Here is an 18945-nt window from a genome sequence, read left to right as displayed (position 1 = left end):
TTTTGCTCTAGTGCTTCACTTATATCTTTTTAGAGCACGGTGGTGGTTTTATTTTATAGAAATTGTTGAACTCTCGTACTTCACTTATATTATTTTAAGAGTCTTTAAAAACATTATGGTAATTTGCTTTGGTTATAAAATTAGTCCTAATATGATAGACATCCAAGAGGGATATAATAAAAACTTTCATATAAAGTGCATTGAATACTATGAGAAGTTTGATTCCTCATGATTGTTTTGAGATATGAAGATGATGATATTAGAGTCATGCTAGTGAGTAGTTGTGAATTTGAGAAATACTTGTGTTAAGGTTTGTGAGTCTCGTAGCATGCGCGTATGGTGAACCGTTATGTAACGAAGTTGGAGCATGATATGTTTTTTGATTGTCTTCCTTATGAGTGGCGGTCGGGGACGAGCGATGGTCTTTTCCTAGCAATCTACCCCCCTAGGAGCATGCACGTAGTACTTTGTTTCGATGACTAATAGATTTTTGCAATAAGTATGTTAGTTCTTTATGACTAATGTTGAGTCCATGGATTATACGCACTCTCACCTTCCCGCCATTGCTAGCCTCTTTAGTACCGCACAACTTTCATCGGTACCATAAACCCACCATATACCTTCCTCAAAACATCCACCATGCCTATCTATTATGACATTTCCATAGCCATTCCGAGATATATTGCCATGTAACTTTCCACCATTCTGTTTATTATGGCACGCTCCATCATTGTCATATTGCTATGCATGATCATGTAGTTAACAACCTATTTGTGGCAAAGCCACCATTCATAATTCTTTCATACATGTCGATCTTGAGTCATTTTGCACATCCCAGTACACCGTCGGAGACATTCACATAGAGTCATATTTTTGTTCTAGTATCGAGTTGTAATTTTTCAAGATGTAAGTAAATAGAAGTGTGATGATCTTCATTATTAGAGCATTGCCCCATGTGAGGAAATAAAAAAATAGAGAGAAAGGCCAAAAAAAGAGAAGGCCCAAAAGAGAAAAGAAAAAAAGAAAAAAGAAAAAATGAGAGAAAAAAAGAGAAGGGACAATGATATTATCCTTTTTCCACACTTGTGCTTCAAAATAGCACCATGATCTTCATGATAGAGAGTCTCCTATATTGTCATTTTCATATATTAGTGGAAAATTTTCATTATAGAACTTGGCTTGTATATTCCAACGATGGGCTTCCTCAAAATTACCTAGGTCTTCATGAGCAAGCAAGTTAGATGCACACACACTTAGTTTTCTTTTTGAGCTTTCATAAACTTATAGCTCCAGTGCATACGTTACATGGCAATCCCTACTCACTCACATTGATATCTATTAATGGGCATCTCCATAGCCCGTTGATATGCCTAGTTGATGTGAGACTATCTCCTTCTTTTATGTCTTCTCCACAACCACCGTCTATTCCACCTATAGTGCTATGTCCATGGCTCACGCTCATGTATTTCGTGAAAGTTGAAAAAGTTTGAGAACGTCAAAAGTATGAAACAATTGCTTGGCTTGTCATCGGGGTTGTGCACGATTTGAATATTTTGTGTGATGAACATGGAGCATAGCCAGACTATATGATTTTGTAGGGATAAGCTTTCTTTGGCCATGTTATTTTGAGAAGACATAATTATTTTGTTAGTATGCTTGAAGTATTATTGTTTTTATGTCAATATTGAACTTTTGTTTTGAATCATACGGATCTGAACATTCATGCCACAATAAAGAGAATTGCATGGATAAATATGTTAGGTAGCATTCCACATCAAAAAATTTGTTTTTATCATTTACCTACTCGAGGACGAGCAGGAATTAAGCTTAGGGATGCCTGATACGTCTCCAATGTATCTATATCTTTTTATTGTCCATGCTATTATATTATCTGTTTTTGATGTTTTATATGCATTAATATGCTATTTTATATGATTTTTGGGACTAACCTATTAACCTAGAGCCCAGTGCCAGTTTCTGTTTTTTCCATGTTTTAGAGTTTCGCAGAAAAGGAATACCAAACGGAGTCCAAACGGAATGAAACTTTTGCGATGATTTTTCTTGGACCAGAAGACACCCAAGAGACTTGGAGTGCAAGTCAGAAGAGCCACGAGGAGACAACAAGGGTGGAGGGCACGCCCAGGGGGTAGGGCACGCCCCCCGGCCTTGTGGGCCCCTCGGTGACCCCCCCTGACCTAGATCTCCCTCCTATATATTCTCAAATATCCCAAAAACTTCGGGGGGAGCCACGAAACCACTTTTCCACCGCCGCAACCTTCTGTACCCGTGAGATCCCATCTAGGGGCCTTTTCCAGCATCCTGCCGGAGGGGGATTCGATCACAGAGGGCTTCTACATCAACACCATTGCCTCTCCAATGAAGCGTGAGTAGTTTACCACAGACCTATGGGTCCATAGCTAGTAGCTAGATGGCTTCCTCTCTCTCTTTGATTCTCAATACCATGTTCTCCTCGATGTTCTTGGAGATCTATTCGATGTAATACTTTTTTGCGGTGTGTTTGCCGAGATCCGATGAATTGTGGATTTATGATCAACTTATCTGTGAATATTATTTGAATCTCCTCTGAATTCTTATATGCATGATTTGATATCTTTGCAATTCTCTTCGAACTATCGATTTGGTTTGGCCAACTAGATTGGTTTTTCTTGCAATGGGAGAAGTGCTTAGCTTTGGGTTCAATCTTGCGGTGCTCGATCCTAGTGACAGAAGGGGAAACGACACGTATTGTATTGTTGCCATCGAGGATAACAAGATGGGGTTTTCATCATATTTCTTGAGTTTATCCCGCTACATCATGTCATCTTACTTAATGTGTTACTCTGTTCTTATGAACTTAATACTCTAGATGCAGGCAGGAGTCGGTCGATGTGTGGAGTAATAGTAGTAGATGCAGGCAGGAATCAATCTACTTGATACGGACGCGATGCCTATATTCATGATCATTGCCTTAGATATCGTCATAACTTTGCGTTTTTCTATCCATTGCTCGGCAGTAATTGTTGGGGAACGTAGTAATTTCAAAAAATTTCCTACGCACACGCAAGATCATGGTGATGCATAGCAACGAGAGGGGAGAGTGTTGTCTACGTACCATCGTAGACTGGCAACGGAAGCGTTGACACAACATAGAGGAAGTAGTCGTACGTCTTCCCGATCCGACCGATCCAAGTACCGAACGTACGGCACCCCCGAGTTCTGCACACGTTCAACTCGGTGACGTCCCTCGAGCTCCGATCCAGCCAAGTGTTGAGGGAGAGTTTCGTCAGCACGACGGCGTGATGACGACGATGATGTTCTACCGACGCATGGCTTCGCCTAAGCACCGCTACGATATGACCGAGGTGGAATATGGTGGAAGGGGGCACCGCACACGGCTAAGGAACGATCATGAAGATCAACTTGTGTGTCATGGGGTGCCCCCTTGCCCCCGTATATAAAGGAGGGAGAGGGGGGGTGCGGCCAGCCCCTAGGGGTGTGCCTGGAGGAGTCCTACTCCCACCGGGAGTAGGACTCCCCCCTCTTGCCTTGTTGGAGAAGGAAAGGGAAAGGGGGAAAGAGGAAAGGGGGGCGCCGCCCTCCCTTCCTTGTCCTATTCGGACTAGGGGGGAGGGGGCGCGCGGCCTGCCCTGGCCGGCCCTCCTCTTCTCCCTTAGGGCCCATGTAGGCCCATTAACCCCCGGGGGGTTCCGGTAACCCCCCGGTACTCCGGTAAAATCCCAATTTCACCCAGAATGTTTCCGATATCCAAATATAGGCTTTCAATATATCAATATTTATGTCTCGACCATTTCGAGACTCCTCGTCATGTCCGTGATCACATTCGGGACTCCGAACAACCTTCGGTACATCAAAACACAAAAACCCTAATTACGATCATCACCGAACTTTAAGCGTGCGGACCCTACGGGTTCGAGAACTATGTAGACATGACCGAGACACATCTCCGGTCAATAACCAATAGCGGAACCTGGATGCTCATATTGTCTCATATATATTCTACAAAGATCTTTATCGGTCAGACCGCATAACAACATACGTTGTTCCCTTTGTCATCGGTATGTTACTTGCCCGAGATTCGATCGTCGGTATTCCAATACCTAGTTCAATCTCGTTACCGGCAAGTCTCTTTACCCGTTTCGTAATACATCATCCCGCAACTAACTTATTAGTTGCAATGCTTGTAAGGCTTGAGTGATGTGCATTACCGAGAGGGCCCAGAGATACCTCTCCGACAATCGGAGTGACAAATCCTAATCTCGAAATACGCCAACCCAACAAGTACCTTCGGAGACACCTGTAGAGCACCTTTATAATCACCCAATTACATTGTGACGTTTGGTAGCACACAAAGTGTTCCTCCGGTAAACGGGAGTTGCATAATCTCATAGTCATAGGAACATGTATAAGTTATGAAGAAAGCAATAACAACAAACTAAACGATCAAGTGCTAAGCTAACGGAATGGGTCAAGTCAATCACATCATTCTCCTAATGATGTAATCTCGTTAATCAAATGGCAACTCATGTCTATGGCTAGAAAACATAACCATCTTTGATCAACGAGCTAGTCAAGTAGAGGCATACTACTGACACTCTGTTTGTCTATGTATTCACACATGTATTATGTTTCCGGTTAATACAATTCTAGCATGAATAAGAAACATTTATCATGATATAAGGAAATAAATAATAACTTTATTATTGCCTCTAGGGCATATTTCCTTCAGTAATTTGTTCACCCACCGTAATATTTTCTATCTTGAGAGAAGCCTCTAGTGAAACCTATGGCCCCCGGGTCTATTTTCCGTCATATAAGTTTCCGATCTACAATCTTAGTTTCCTATTTATTTTCTTTGCATTCTTTTGTTCCATAAACCAAAAATACCAAAAATATTACTTTACCATTTATCCATCTATATCAGATCTCACTTTGCAAATAACCGTGAAGAGATTGACAACCCCTTTGTCGCGTTGGGTGCAAGTTGGTGTTTGTTTGTGCAGGTATTCGGTGGCTTGTTGCGTTATCTCCTACTGGATTGATACCTTGGTTCTCAAAAGCTGAGGAAAATACTTACTCTACTTTGCTGCATCACCCTTTCCTCTTCAAGGGAAAAACCAACACAAGCCAAGAGGTAGCAGAGGTGCTTAGGCATTCTTGTCCATCCAATTGGACAAAAGATACAAATCAACCAGACAACAATTGGATGTCCTTGAATGGGAAAATATGCATTGCAACATGCTCACACAATAAAATAGCAAATAAAATATGTCAAACATGCACAACCAATTCTAGCATCCATCAAGCAATGGTCGATGATAAAGTCATCTATATATAAGTATATTGACTTAGGAGCCAAATGAGAACATTTGATCATAGGCCATACTCATCGTTTAAGCACAAGTGGCGTTGCCATTTTTACATAAAGCATTAATATGTTCATGCCATTAGAGTTGCTTTAGCTCAAGTCTTAGAGCAAAGCTCCCCTAGATGTGAGATCCCCCCCCCCCAAAGAGGGATGAACTAACCTTTGGTTTTGTCATTGAAGACTTCATGTAGATGTTGTACATGTGGATGCTCAATGTTTACAAAGATCATTGAGAGTTGGGAGCAATCCTTGGGATTTGGGGTACTTTCAATACCTACATGGGTTAGTCCCACAAGAAACAATAAGTATATCCATAGACATAGAGTGAAATACACAAATGATGATGTCCATGGATGCATTGAATACCTTGCCCTTGACTTACCAACAAGAGGGTTTGTGACTCCGTGAACTAGTGCATGATGTTGAAGTTGTTTACACAAGTTCTTGCCATGAATGAGTAGGAGTGAAGTTTGTTGGCGGAGTCACCCTCAAGAACTCTCTAGTTCTTCTTCTTTGGGACCCATATCAACTTGATGGGAATCCTCAGAGTTGTATTTTTATGTGATGAAGTAGAAGTTGAAGTACTCTGGGAACCCACCTGATCAAGGATTTAGGTGGTTCTTCAAATGAGTCAATCTCTTCTTGAAGTTTGTCCTTTCCTTTTAGCTTGTGGTCTTGTGGTGGAAGATCATCTTGAGCATGTGTCCCCTTAAAATAAGTAGGATTATACTTCTGTTGTTGAGAAACAAATTTTGTCTTGCTGTATTGATCTTCTTCCCACTCAACTCCACTAGCATTGAACTTTCGTTCAAAACGAACACCTTGGTTCTTCCGGTGCCATCCTTACCTGCGAACAATCTCATCAAATTGCTTGCTCCCGTCAAGGCCCTTGTAGACACCCTTTTCTATAATTCCTCTCAATAAATTATTTTCTTGCTCAAGTGTAACTTGGCTAAGAGAATCATTAGTGGAATCAATAGAAGTACTAAAAGTAACAACATTGGATTTAGCATTGTTATTGTTACTACTACAGGTAAAACCTTTCTTGCTCTTGTTACTAGCTTGCTTAGAAACTTGTGGCATGAAAGTAGACAAGAGAAGTCATTTGGTAATGTAAGTGGAACTCTTCTTTCGAAGATCGCCATTGATAGCTTTTAGAAACTCACGCTCTTGCTCTAAACTTAGCTTTCGAAGTGTAGCTTCTCATGAGTTCTTAGAAGCTCTTTATGTATGTCCTTTGCATTTTGAGGGGTCCACAAACACATGTCCTTGCCATGTCTACATTGAACTTTCATGAAATGATCTTTGAATAAACATTAGTTCAATCTCTATTAGAGCATCTCCAACAGGCGCTCAAAAAGAGCTCCGCGCACTAAAAATTGGTTTTTTGGGCGCCCAACAGCTCCAGCAGATGCTGTAGCGCTAAAAAGTTTTGGGCGCGCGCCGAAAAACGCCATCGCGCGCAGCATATTTTGGGCTCCGGATTGCGCACGCTTCACAATTTGCACTGTCTGCTTTTTGGGCGCGCGTCTTTGGACGTCTGCTAAAGCAATGTTGGTCTCGGCACACTAAAAGTGCTAAAGTAGCGCGCTATAACTTTTATTGGGCGCGAGATTTTTGTGCGGCCTTTGGAGATGCTCTTACTATGGTACAGTAAATTTTAAACTTGGATTAGCCATCGGCCTTGACATGGAAGCCCTTATTAGCGTTGATCTCTCCCACAAAGTGAATCACTATTGTTTATCACTAGAGCGTTGTTGGCGGGCGTTGCTGCGCCCGTCTATTTTGAAGTTTTCTTGACAGAGAGATATATAATTTTTTTGTAAATACATTTAGACGAAATAATGCATGAAAATGATAAAATAGATTGATATAACAATGGAGTTGACCATTCAACCAACATGTTTCATCACAGGTTTCTGGAGAGCTCTAGAGGCAACACATGTATGGCAATCTATCACAACTAAGAAGCAAAATCAGCAGATTAGCAATCGTAACAGAAAAAAAAAAAAGAAGATATGGACAGCCGTGGGTACTGCAGCTAAGCTGATTAGCTGGACGAACTCCACATTTAGTCTGCAGCACTATCTTTTTGTTGGATGCTGCCCTCCTGCTGACCAAATTGTTACATTAAAGTTTTCATGTAGGAAGAGCCAAAGACCTCATAAAAACCTTTCTTTCTTGTTGTACAGTGAAGGAAAGCAACGACGGGATGCTATGAAACAAAGACTTCCTATAGTCTGGCAAAAGAAACACTTGCTATTGTCCTCCGGAGAAACATGTAGTAGCCAAAGCAATGTCCTGAAACAAAGGCTTGCTATAGTCCCGCCAAAAAAACACTTGCTATAGTTCTCCGGATAAAGTATGTAGTAACCAAAGGCAATGTGAAACAAATACTTGTTGCAGTCATCTGGATAAGTATGGAGTAACCAAAGAGGTGTCCCAAATACATCCAGTTGTTCCACATAAACATTGAAGTAAAAATGCAAGTTAATTTGTTATGCACAGATGGCTAAATGACACACTATCAATTCTAATATTGACATTTCTATATCTCGAATGTTGAGAAGTATTTATATCATTATGCTTTATTTTTTGTAAAACCAAAGAGTAACATATAATCAATCAACAATTTACTTGTGGACTATAGAAAGCTGCAACTTCTTCGCATTGTAAATGGGAGAAAGAGAAAAATAATTAAAAAATACAACTGAAAAACACTTGTGGTAGTAAAGATCAAATACCACGGTTGATGGAAATGCCGGCAACTTAGTAAGTATTCCTTCTACTCGATTGTTGCAAGCATATTCCAGAGTGCAGACCACAAATAGATGTTATGCAACCAGTAATAAATCACATTGTTGTAATGTATGAAGATTTTTTTTCAATAATATTCATCGATATAACCTAACCTGCACGGTTATATATGGCTGGAACAATGGATAATACTGAGTACGCGAATCCTTGCTGTTGTGTTAGACGATAGCAGAGGTCCTTGCCCATTCAAGTCCTCTCAATTCTGCCTGTCAGGTGCAATATTTTGTACTGAAGAATAGTGGACAAGACAGAGAAAGCATGCTTAGTCATCTCCATGGTGAAAATTTAGCCCACTGACCTATCTAAAATGTAGAAACTGAAGTCAATACCTGCACGACAACTATCACAAGATCATGTGAGAGGAGATCCTTGGGGAGACGGAAGATCTGGCAGCGTAGCAGTACCTCAATTTCCTGCGTTTCTCTCCACGAACATAATTTAAGACCGGAAAGATATTTGAATATCCAAGGAGGACGACGCGCTCGAGGAGATTCAGCTACGGCAAGGCACCCGAAGGAATCCAGCGCTTGATGGTATCCAGTCAATCAAGTCGAGGCGCAGGATGCAGGTGAATCGGGGGCCTGTCAATCCAGCCAACCATGGTAATCCATCTGCGAGGTAGAGGGTCACCTCGAGCATCGAAGAGTTGCCAGAAATCGAGGAGGTATATAACCATCGCAAACAGGACCTTAATGGCGACTGGTGTGCGCCACTCACCGGTGACGGACCCTAATGCGTGCCTGGCGGTTTTTATTGGCGTGTTCTCTGCTGTATGTAGGGAAAAAATCGAAAGGAGGACCTTGGTGTTTTGCTCGTTTTGATTTGGGAAGAACAATATTTTCAGAAGATGGTGATTGTGATGTCGACGCATGAGCGCGAGAAGATGGTGATTGTGATGTCCACGCATGAGCGCCTTGTATGACATTTGTATGTTTTGTTCGTTTTGATCTGCGAAGCACAATATTTTCATTTGACCCCTCGGCGCCTTGTGCGACATTTGTCTTTCTTTTCCGCATTTTTCACTTTCTAATTAACCTGCTATATATGGCAGGAAAAGTAGGTGGTACTTTTGATTATATCAAACAATCATAGGGTGAAATTACATCATAACAATAGAAGATATGTACTACAATGAACAGATTGTGAGATGAGGCACAATTAAAGGAGGCATAAAAGGAAAATGGCACTGACCTGTCCGTTAGCCATTGGATCAGCTGGAAGAACCAAAGATACCAAGCAGTATGTAGCTAGAATCCCAACCTGGAGAGAAGCTGTAATCATTTCAAACTATGAATTAGACGGAGGACATTTAGATATATATCTAAACAATAACTGCGAATTGGAACAAGCACATCACCTTAAACCAAACAGAGTTGGAACCTAAGCATCACCCATCGCTTTGCTTTTGAACTGTGGTTTGCGAAAATGAGCAGAGTAGGTAAGGACGAGCGGAGGTTGGGATTTTATAGGCTAGGTGAATATACAGAGATACGATTAACCTCTCAATTAATCGATTGGCATACAGGATTAACCTCGCAATCACTCAATTGGCATGAATAGCGATGAAACTGACCTGCCGGAGCATCGATTGGCATTGATGGCCCGATTAATCATCGTTCGAGATTGAATCTCATGCCTGTTGGCCGCCGCACCCCAACCGGCTCCGCCGCTGGCGCCCGTGCCCCATCCGGCCTAGCCGCTAGGATCCATTACCCATCCGACCGCGCCGCTAGGGTCCGCGCCCATCCGGCCGCGCCGCTCGCGTCGGCGCGCAGCCGCCAATGCACTCCGCCGCACGCAGTCGGGACAGAGCAGGTCGGGAACGCGTGCTTTACGGTTCGTCTTGGCGTTTGACCCCGTGCGCTGTGTTGGATAGAAAAGGCCCAGTAGGCCCAATTGAACGCGAGACATCCAAAAAAGCCACCGGAGCAGCGGCCCGAAAAGCCCAGCGCAGCCTGGCGCGCGAGTTAGCGCTTGCGTACGAGATTTGGTGGGATTAACAGCGAATTTGACGATTAGAAAAGACTAAAAGTGATGATCTAACGGCTAGAAAGGCTAATGGTCTGAGAGGGCTGGGAGGGTGTTCAGTTTTAATATATCTAAATGGGAAACATAACTGATCCAATGGGTGTAGTTTCCGGGATTCGCTCCTGCGCTTGGGTGACAAAATGAGTTCGGTGGGATTTTTCTAGATTTTTTTCACGAATACGCAAAGCTTGCGTATCTTTTCATTGATAAATAGAAGAGAACAGAGTAACAAGAGGGGAGGAAGAGGGATACAACACAGCACACACTCTCCTAGCCTAAAACTCCAGCCATGAAAAGGAAAGAAACAAGACCTAGAGCATCTAAGCCGCGTCACGAACAAAGTCGGGCACCAGCGTCACACAGCCATGCCATCAGGATGGAGCAAATCAATGTACCCCCCACCTTGAAGCGCCAAGAGGAGTCGGCAAGTGGGTTGCAGGATCGGACCGGACTGAGGAAGAAGCCATGGAAGAAGCGTCGGCGATATTGTACATTGCGCCTCGGATGTCCATATCTTGAAAAGCAGCCCAAAACCAAGCAGGGTGTCCAACATCACCAATTTCAACACCGAAGACACCACGAGCAACCAAGACGACACCTTCATGAAGGGGGGACGACATCGGGACGCCGCCGCTGTCTGGTCTGGAGAACCGGACCAAGGGTTTCCCCCGGTGCTCGAAGGAGGACAGGTCTTGAAGAAGGAGACGGCATCCGCAGATGTCGCCGCTACCAGCACCGGCAAGCCGAGCAAGGATTTCGTCCCGGCCTTTGACCGAATCACCCCAAATGTCGTCGGATCAGGAATCGAAGACAAGGAAACCATGTAGCTGGCTGGAACCACCACGGCAGGGAGAGATGCACCCATCACCAGACAAGAAGGTGACATGGGCGCCGCCGGATGCACCACAATCACCAACCAGCACCACCAACACAACTCACTGCAGTCACCCGATCCACCACCAACGCCATGGTCCAGAACTGGGCGGGAAAAGGATGCGCCGCAGCCAGCAGCACCAAAGCCAGCCGAAGAGAAGGCATTGCCGACCGAGAGCCATGGGGAGGAGCAGCCGGCAGGGATAGGTCGTGGAGTTGGGAGGCGCTGGAGGAGGTGGAGCAGGGGAGAGACACGCCGCATCGGGCAGGCCGGCGACGGCCCGGCCAAGAAGCCTCGAACACCATCCTCCCGGGATCCGGCGCCGGCAACAGCAAGGGTGCTGGAGGCCGCACGGATCTGGCGCGGGAGAAGGTGGTTGGGGCGAGGACGCGCCAGCGACAGCCGAAGCCCACAGGGAAGGGGCGGTCGAGGGCCGGGGAGGAGGAGCCAGAGGTAGCACGCCGGCGCCGGAGCGCGACAGGATCCGACGGGAGAGGTGTGGAGGGGGGAGGTGGCTTGCAGTCGGGCCGGCCGAGGTGCCCCGCCGCCACCTTCCTGGGAGCCGGCGCAGCTTCGCCGGCCGCTCCTCTGGTGGCGGTGAGGAGGCGGGGGTTGGCCGCGGCGGCGCAGGCTAGGGTTCCCCCGCCGCCGCCAGGGGAGGCGACGCGGGGGTCAGGGGAGGGGAGGGAGCAGACAATGCAATAAACTCCGATTTCTCCATAACTGATAAGTGACTAATATTTTTCTAGATTTGTCCACACACTACATGATATGACCAACGCTAAAGTTGTTTCTATCGATGACCACCACGATGTACAAGACGCTGGTCTGGGTCAAGTTATGGCAGCTCGGCTTGATAATGTGATGCATCCTAGTGAGGAGAATATTAAGGTTGAACCAGAGTCATCAGTTGGTATTGTGCAAAATACAAGGCGTGAGAGTCAAACCAGGCTAGAGACATTTATTTTAGCAGATACACAAACGAGTACTGATCCTTGTGAGGAAGTTACGACGTGTTTGGTTCGCACTCAGGTAACGGATTCGTTTTGGTATCGGGAAGCCCTGGTTTTCAATGGTTTTCTACCGAATACACGTCTAGTTTGGTTCGAGCATCCGATCCCGATTTCCGAATCACCTTTGCTCCGGCTGTTTTCGGTTTTGTGAATCGATGTATCGGAAGACACGGATACCTAATACGTAGTATGTGTACAGATGCCGTTTCAGAAAGCGCTGGTTTGGGAAGCTGTGACTTTTCCGTCCAACCAAACGCGTCGTTAGATTATTCACGTACATGCATGGAGGATGGAGATACTATTATTCTGGGGACCTATTAATTAAAGTGGAGGATGTGTTTGCTGCACATATATGGCTCAGACGACGGGGGCTGGTCACAATATTTTTGTTCATACTTTTACCTCTCAAGAAACGTACAAGCAAAGGAAGTTGTGCATGTCGTCAACTCTCCTTGAAGGCTGTTGGCTGGAGGCCACCAACAGCGTATATGGCCATGTGGTTACCAAGGTAGAGTCCTGGTAGATTATCCAGGCAAGTTTAAGTCGGTTTATTAAATTTGGTATATCTGCTGAGATGTAAAAGGCAGAAGTTGTTTAAATTAGTAGAGGTCAAGATAGATGGATTGAGTTTGCCACGCAAGTTAGATTGGTCGACCACTATATAAGGTCATATATGTGCGCCATGTAAAACATGTTATTTTTATATGAGATAGAGATGTGTTTTCGAGGGTAGAAATCTGTATCAAGTTTTTAAGGTAACTTTAAAAAACCTTTCTGTTGCCATTTCTGCAAGAAAATTGTTTTGCGCGTGAGGTGCCGTCGTTCAGATTGTTTCTCTCGTGCTGAGCCGCAAGGTTCAAACCCTCTACTTCGTGTACATCACATGCGTGGGCGAGAGGTTAGTACTGTTGGCCGCAACAACAAATCGGATCTCACCACGAGGTTCGATCTTTATCACTACACTAACATACCTGCACCCTCACGTGCTGAAGGTGAGAAAACTTATCATTCAATATCTTCTGTGGTTGTTTTTTATCTACTCCTCAACATGTAAAGACACATATCTTGTTTGCATCCTTTTTTGTGAGGATATCTTAGTTGCACTTTAACCAAGACACTACGTGCATAGCACGTGCCTTATACTAGTGATATATATGTTATTCTTAATTATCAAAACCATCCGAAGATTAGCTGCACTTTTAAGTGCACCACTTGGCGTGCTCTCGGTTGTCATTATGTATCGCGCTCTAAAGGCTCTCTTCAGATTTTTTTAAAATTTTTATGTATGCGTTTTCGGCTTTTAGATGATTCTTTTTGGGGGTTTTTTAGCTTTTTTTGTTTTCTCCAGGTTTTTCTTAGGATGTGGACCAAAAAACAAAGAAAAATTTGATCAAAATAACACGTTTTTTTCCTTGCACGAGAGGCACAAAATTACTTCTCCTGAAGGCAGGGATTTGCTTTCACGAGACACGGGCGTGCCTCACGGCAAGGAAAAAATATGATTTTTTGTTCCCACGAGAGGCACGGATTAACTTCTTTTGGAGGCATAGATTTGCTTTCGCGAGAGGCATGGGCGTGCCTCTCGGAAAGGGAAAAAATACGCTTTGTTTTGTTCTGTGAGAGGTACGGATTTACTTCTCATGAAGGCACGGATTTGCTTTCGCAAGAGGCACAGACGTGCCTCTCGAAAAGGAAAAAAAATGTGTTCTTTTTTTTCTTTTCATGAGAGGCACGAATTTACTTCTCGTGGAGGCACGGATTTCCTCCCGCGAGAGGCACGGGAGCGCTTCTCAGAAACTGAAAAAACACATTTTTTTCGTTCCGCTAGAGGCATGGATTTACTTTTCATGGAGGCACGGATTTAATTCTACAAGAGACATGGGCATGCCTCTTGGAAATGAAAAAAAACATATTTTTTCCATTTCATGAGAGGCACAGATTTGCTTCCACAAGAGACACGTAAGTGCCTCTCGAAAAAGGGAAAAACATGTTTTCTTTTTTCTGTTTCGCGAGAGGCACGGATTTGCTCCTGAGTGCCTCTCGGAAAAGGAAAAAACGCGTGCCTCTTCACAAAGAAAAAAAAACGCTCTCCCGGTTCTGGTTTTTCGTCTCCTTTATTTGTGATTTTTTTCATCGAAACATATCAATATGAAATCTAGTTTTGAATATCTCGACACGAGGGACTCAATGGTAAAAAGGATTCGAGATTTGGACACATGGCTTAAGAGATAAAACGTTTGAAAAAACAAATCTACGAAAAAAAATGAAAAACTCTCAGGTTGGGACAAGTGGTGCACATGCAGCACGCCACTTGTCGCAACCTGGCAAGATGGGAGTGATCTTTAGAAGAACTACTACTCAATTAGTGATTTCGTCAATCACTAGGGGCGTGCATTAGAGGGCCACTCCTATTTAGCGCCTGGGTTGCCGATTAGCGACCTAGCGCGTACCCCCTCACACACAATTTTTTGTATGGGTTGGCCCGTTTCAAGATTAAATCCCCACCACTTTTAGGAAGGTCCAAAACCTTCCCCTTAACTGTGTATTTCTTTTTTTGTTTGTTTTCATTTTTTTATTTTTTATGTATTTACGTTATTTTATTTTAATTTTCTATTTGGCAAGCATATTTCAAATTAGTGTTTTTAACCGTTAATGGTTTATGAAACCATGAACATTTTCCAAATTCATCATTTTTTAAATTATGAACATTTAAAAATTCACAAAACATTTTAAAATTTTCATGACCATTTTTTAAAATCAAGTTTGTTTTGAATTCTTGAATATTTTTTGAAACTGCGGACATTTTTGGAACTAGTGTATAATTATTCAGTACCGGCAAATATTTTTTGACATTTGGTAACAATTTTTGAAATTCAGGAACATTGTTTCATTTTCGACGAACATTTTTTGAGTTCATGAATATTTTTTGAATCAGTGAACTATTTTTTAATTTTATTAACATTTTATAAAACTTGGGAATTAGTTTTGAAATTCCCAACCTTTTTCGAATATTTTTTAACATTGTCAAAGAATGATGAACATTTAAAAAAACTATGAACTTTTTAAAAACTGTGGATATTTTTTGATACATGAACATTTGTTTTGAAATTATGAACATTTTTTTGAATCCGTGTGCATTATTGTTTCCCGAACATTCTTCCAATCATGAACTTTCTTTCAATTTAAGAACATTTTTCACAATTCACAACTCTTTGAAATCCTGAATTATTTTTAAAAAGGAAAAAATTGAAAACAGAAAAAATAAATACAAAGGGGATTCCTGTCCCGAACTTGAGGGCGCGCACGAGAGCGGGTGTGCGCGTTTCACTGATTTCCGGCGCGCAGGTCGCCATATAGGAGGTCCCGCATGAGAGCAACTAAATAAAGGGGCACTTAGGCTTTTTGTAGAGACGCTGCAGGGATATACCAAGGGGCTTCAGTGATAGTCCTTGGAGGCATTACAGACCCAATAGTTATGGAGACTCTAGAGTGCCGGCAGGAATTATCACCTGCACAGGATTTGGCTATAAGGAAAATATGGATTGCTTCATATTGCCAAAATGCCGTGAATGATATTGTGTAATGATCCGGGAGAAGACATGCTGCAATTCTACATGAAATAATGGAGCGTAGGGAAGCGTTTGAAGCATGTAAATTTATTTTTGAACGTAGGAATTTTAGTTTTGAAGCTCACAATCTCACCACATTTGGTTGGGTAAATGACCAAAACCTTGTACCTATGGACATTTTGATGCATTAATAAAGTTGCAGGAAAACTCTGAAAAAAACTAAAGGGACACTTAGGCTAGTTGGTGCTCGAAGGCGAGCGATAGTGGGCCGGCCCAGCATCGTTCGCGTCCAGCAACATCCTCCAAAAACAAAAGTGGAATAAAATAATCTTCAGCAGTATTATTATGCGAGACCTGGGATTTGAACCCGCAAGCCAACGTCGATAGAGTTTACACAATAACCAATGCATCACAATCAGTTTGATGTGTTTTATCCAAAAACCACGCCATTGGACGCTTGTTTTAGTCCCAATATATAAATTATTTCAAAAAGGGAAAAGTAAATTTAAAAAATAATTCACAAAATTCAAAAAAGCTCATCGGGTTTTCTAAAATATCACGTATTTTTAAAAATGTTCACAAATTTGGAAAAAGTTCATCAAATTTGAAAATAAGTTCACGAATTTGAAAAAAGTTCAACGGATTTTCAAAAAGGATCACGAATCTGAAAAAATCATTAATTTTAATAAAACAGTTCACATATTTGAAATAGGTTCATCGATTCTGATAGAAACAAATCAGGGATATGACAAAAAGTTCATCAATTCTGAAAAAAGGTTCATAGATTTTATAAAATCACAGATTTTGAAAAAAATTCACGAATTCGAAGAAAGCTCACCGAATTTTGAAGAGACGTCAATTTTGATTAAAAAAATCATGCATTTGCAAAAAGGGAACAAGAAAAAAATATAAAAGAAAAAGGGAAAAATAAAAAGGAAGAAATAAGAAATAATAAATAATAAATAAAAAGGAGAAATGAAAGAAGAAAAAGGATCTAACAAATCACATGAGGTGAGTTGTCTAGTTGGCTAAGACTAAATGAGGAGGCCGCTGGTTCGAAACACACGTGTGCTTAGTCTTTTGCAGGTTAAGCAAAAAAAGGTAAATGGGTTTGTCCAGCATGGAAGGCGGGGGGGGGGGGGGGGGGGGGGGGGGGGGGGGGGGGGGGGGGGGGGGGGCGCCAAGTAATGTGCGCTAAATATGCTGAATATGGCTTACGTAACTAAAGGATAGGAGCCCCGCATGGGTTAATTTTGTGGGCTGAAATCATGCCAAGTGGTGCATCCAGCCGCCGGCACGTGTCGTGTGTTGGGTGTGTTCCTTCTTGATTTTATTTTTATTATTCTATACACGTTTTTGGGTTTTAAATGTGTGTTTGTTCTAGTTTTATTGCTTTTTGGTATACACATGTTTTAGAGAAGAGAACATCATGATTTTGTCGTGAATGTTTTTTTGGTTCCGTGCAAAGCACTAAATTGCTTTTCGGGGAGATACAAATTTTCTTCCTCGAGAAGCAGACTCGTAAAGCAAAAAATTGCGGTTTTCTTTTGGGTGATATTTTTTGTGCTTCCACAAGAAGCACATATTTGCTTCTCATGAAAGCACAAATTTGATTATGCGAGCTGTGCTGTCGGAAAGGGAGAAAATCATGGTTTTTTTTTGCTTTCACGAGAATCACATATTCGCTTCTTGTGGAGGTACAGATTTGTTTCTGCGAGAAGCATAGCTTGCTTCTTTGAAAGGAGAAAAATGCACACACAAAAAATTGTGCTTCCACGAGAAGCACAAGTTTGTTTCTAGTGGAGGCACATATTTTGGTTCCGCGAGAAGCACAGTTATGCTCCTCAAAAAGGGAAATATCGGGATTTCTTATTGTGCATGATTTTTTTTTACTTTCATGAGAAGCACACATTTGCATATCGTGGAGGCATAGATTTGTGCTCCACGAAAAAGAAAAATGGAAAATAACTGTGCTTTCGGCTTTGTTTTTTTTTCTTTTTTCGTGAAAAAGTTTGTTTAAACCTATTAACATGGGATCTCGTTTCAAATATCTCGAGGTAAGAAATCTAACAGTGCAAACGGTTCAGAATTTAGACACACAGTTCAAGAGATAAAACGTTTTGAATAACAAGTCTAGGGAAAAAGGAAAAAGTCACAGATTGTGACAAGTGTTGCACATGCAGCACGCCACTTATTAGTGCCTGAGAAGGTGGGAGTGACATTTACAAATGGTACCCATTAACTAGTATTTTCGTGAGAGCAAGTAACTACAGGATACCTGTAAGTGCATCTAGTGCCACCCCTAGTTGGTTTTGGAGTATTGACGACAAACCTAGTTGAGGGACTAATGTGTTTGTGAGAATTGCAGGATAACACAGGTAGAAGTCCCTCATTGATTCGGTTTTACTAGCAGAGATGACCCCTAAAAATGTATGAAGACATTGAAGCCAAAGGTGGTATATGAAGATATTCACATTGAAGACTATGACAAAAGAAGACACGTTATGAAGCCCATGGAGTTCGAAGACTTAGATCTTTCGTAGTTCTTCTTCTCTTGTGTTGAGTCATAGGAATCACCGTACTGTTAAGTGGGGTCCAGGAGAACCAGTCAGAACGACTGAAGTGATGCTCAAAACCAAAAACCTATGTCTTCGATTGAAGACAATGAGAGCGAATCTTGTCCAGAGCCGGACAAGTCAACTTTGCTTGTAGCCCAAGTAAGGTTGCCATGAGAGTTTAAAATCTGACCGTTGAGACACGTGTCATTTCCTTAGTGACCCAGGGTCATTTCGGACAAATCAGGTCGGGTTGCCAAGTGGCTATAAATAGCCCACCCCCTACAACCATAAACGGTTGGCTGCTCAGATTTCAGTGCACGGCTTTTGTCGTTTGAGAGCAACCCACCTCGAAGCCTTTGAGAGAAAATTCCTAGTGAGGAGAAAAGCCCTAACCACCCAGAGCCAGAGCAAATTGGGCATCACTTAGGTCTTCTTGTCTGTGTGATCTGAAGACTTATTACACTTGAGGACTGTGAATCCTCCAGACGGTTAGGCGTCGCGTTCAGAGCATCCAAGAGACATTGTGGATTGCCAGTGAACGAAGTCTGTGAAGGTTTGGGAGTCTACCTTGAAGACTTACCAGAGTGATTGGGCGAGGACTAAGTGACCTTAGCTCAAGGAGAATACGGTGAGGACTTGGTGTCCTGAACTGTGTGTTCAGGACTGGGTGTCCGGGACTGTGTGTCCTAAGGTTTAAATA

The sequence above is a fragment of the Triticum urartu genome, chromosome 6, assembly GCF_003073215.2.
Source record: "Triticum urartu cultivar G1812 chromosome 6, Tu2.1, whole genome shotgun sequence".
NCBI classification, from domain to species: Eukaryota; Viridiplantae; Streptophyta; class Magnoliopsida; order Poales; family Poaceae; genus Triticum; species Triticum urartu.
This window is presented reverse-complemented; position numbering follows the sequence as displayed.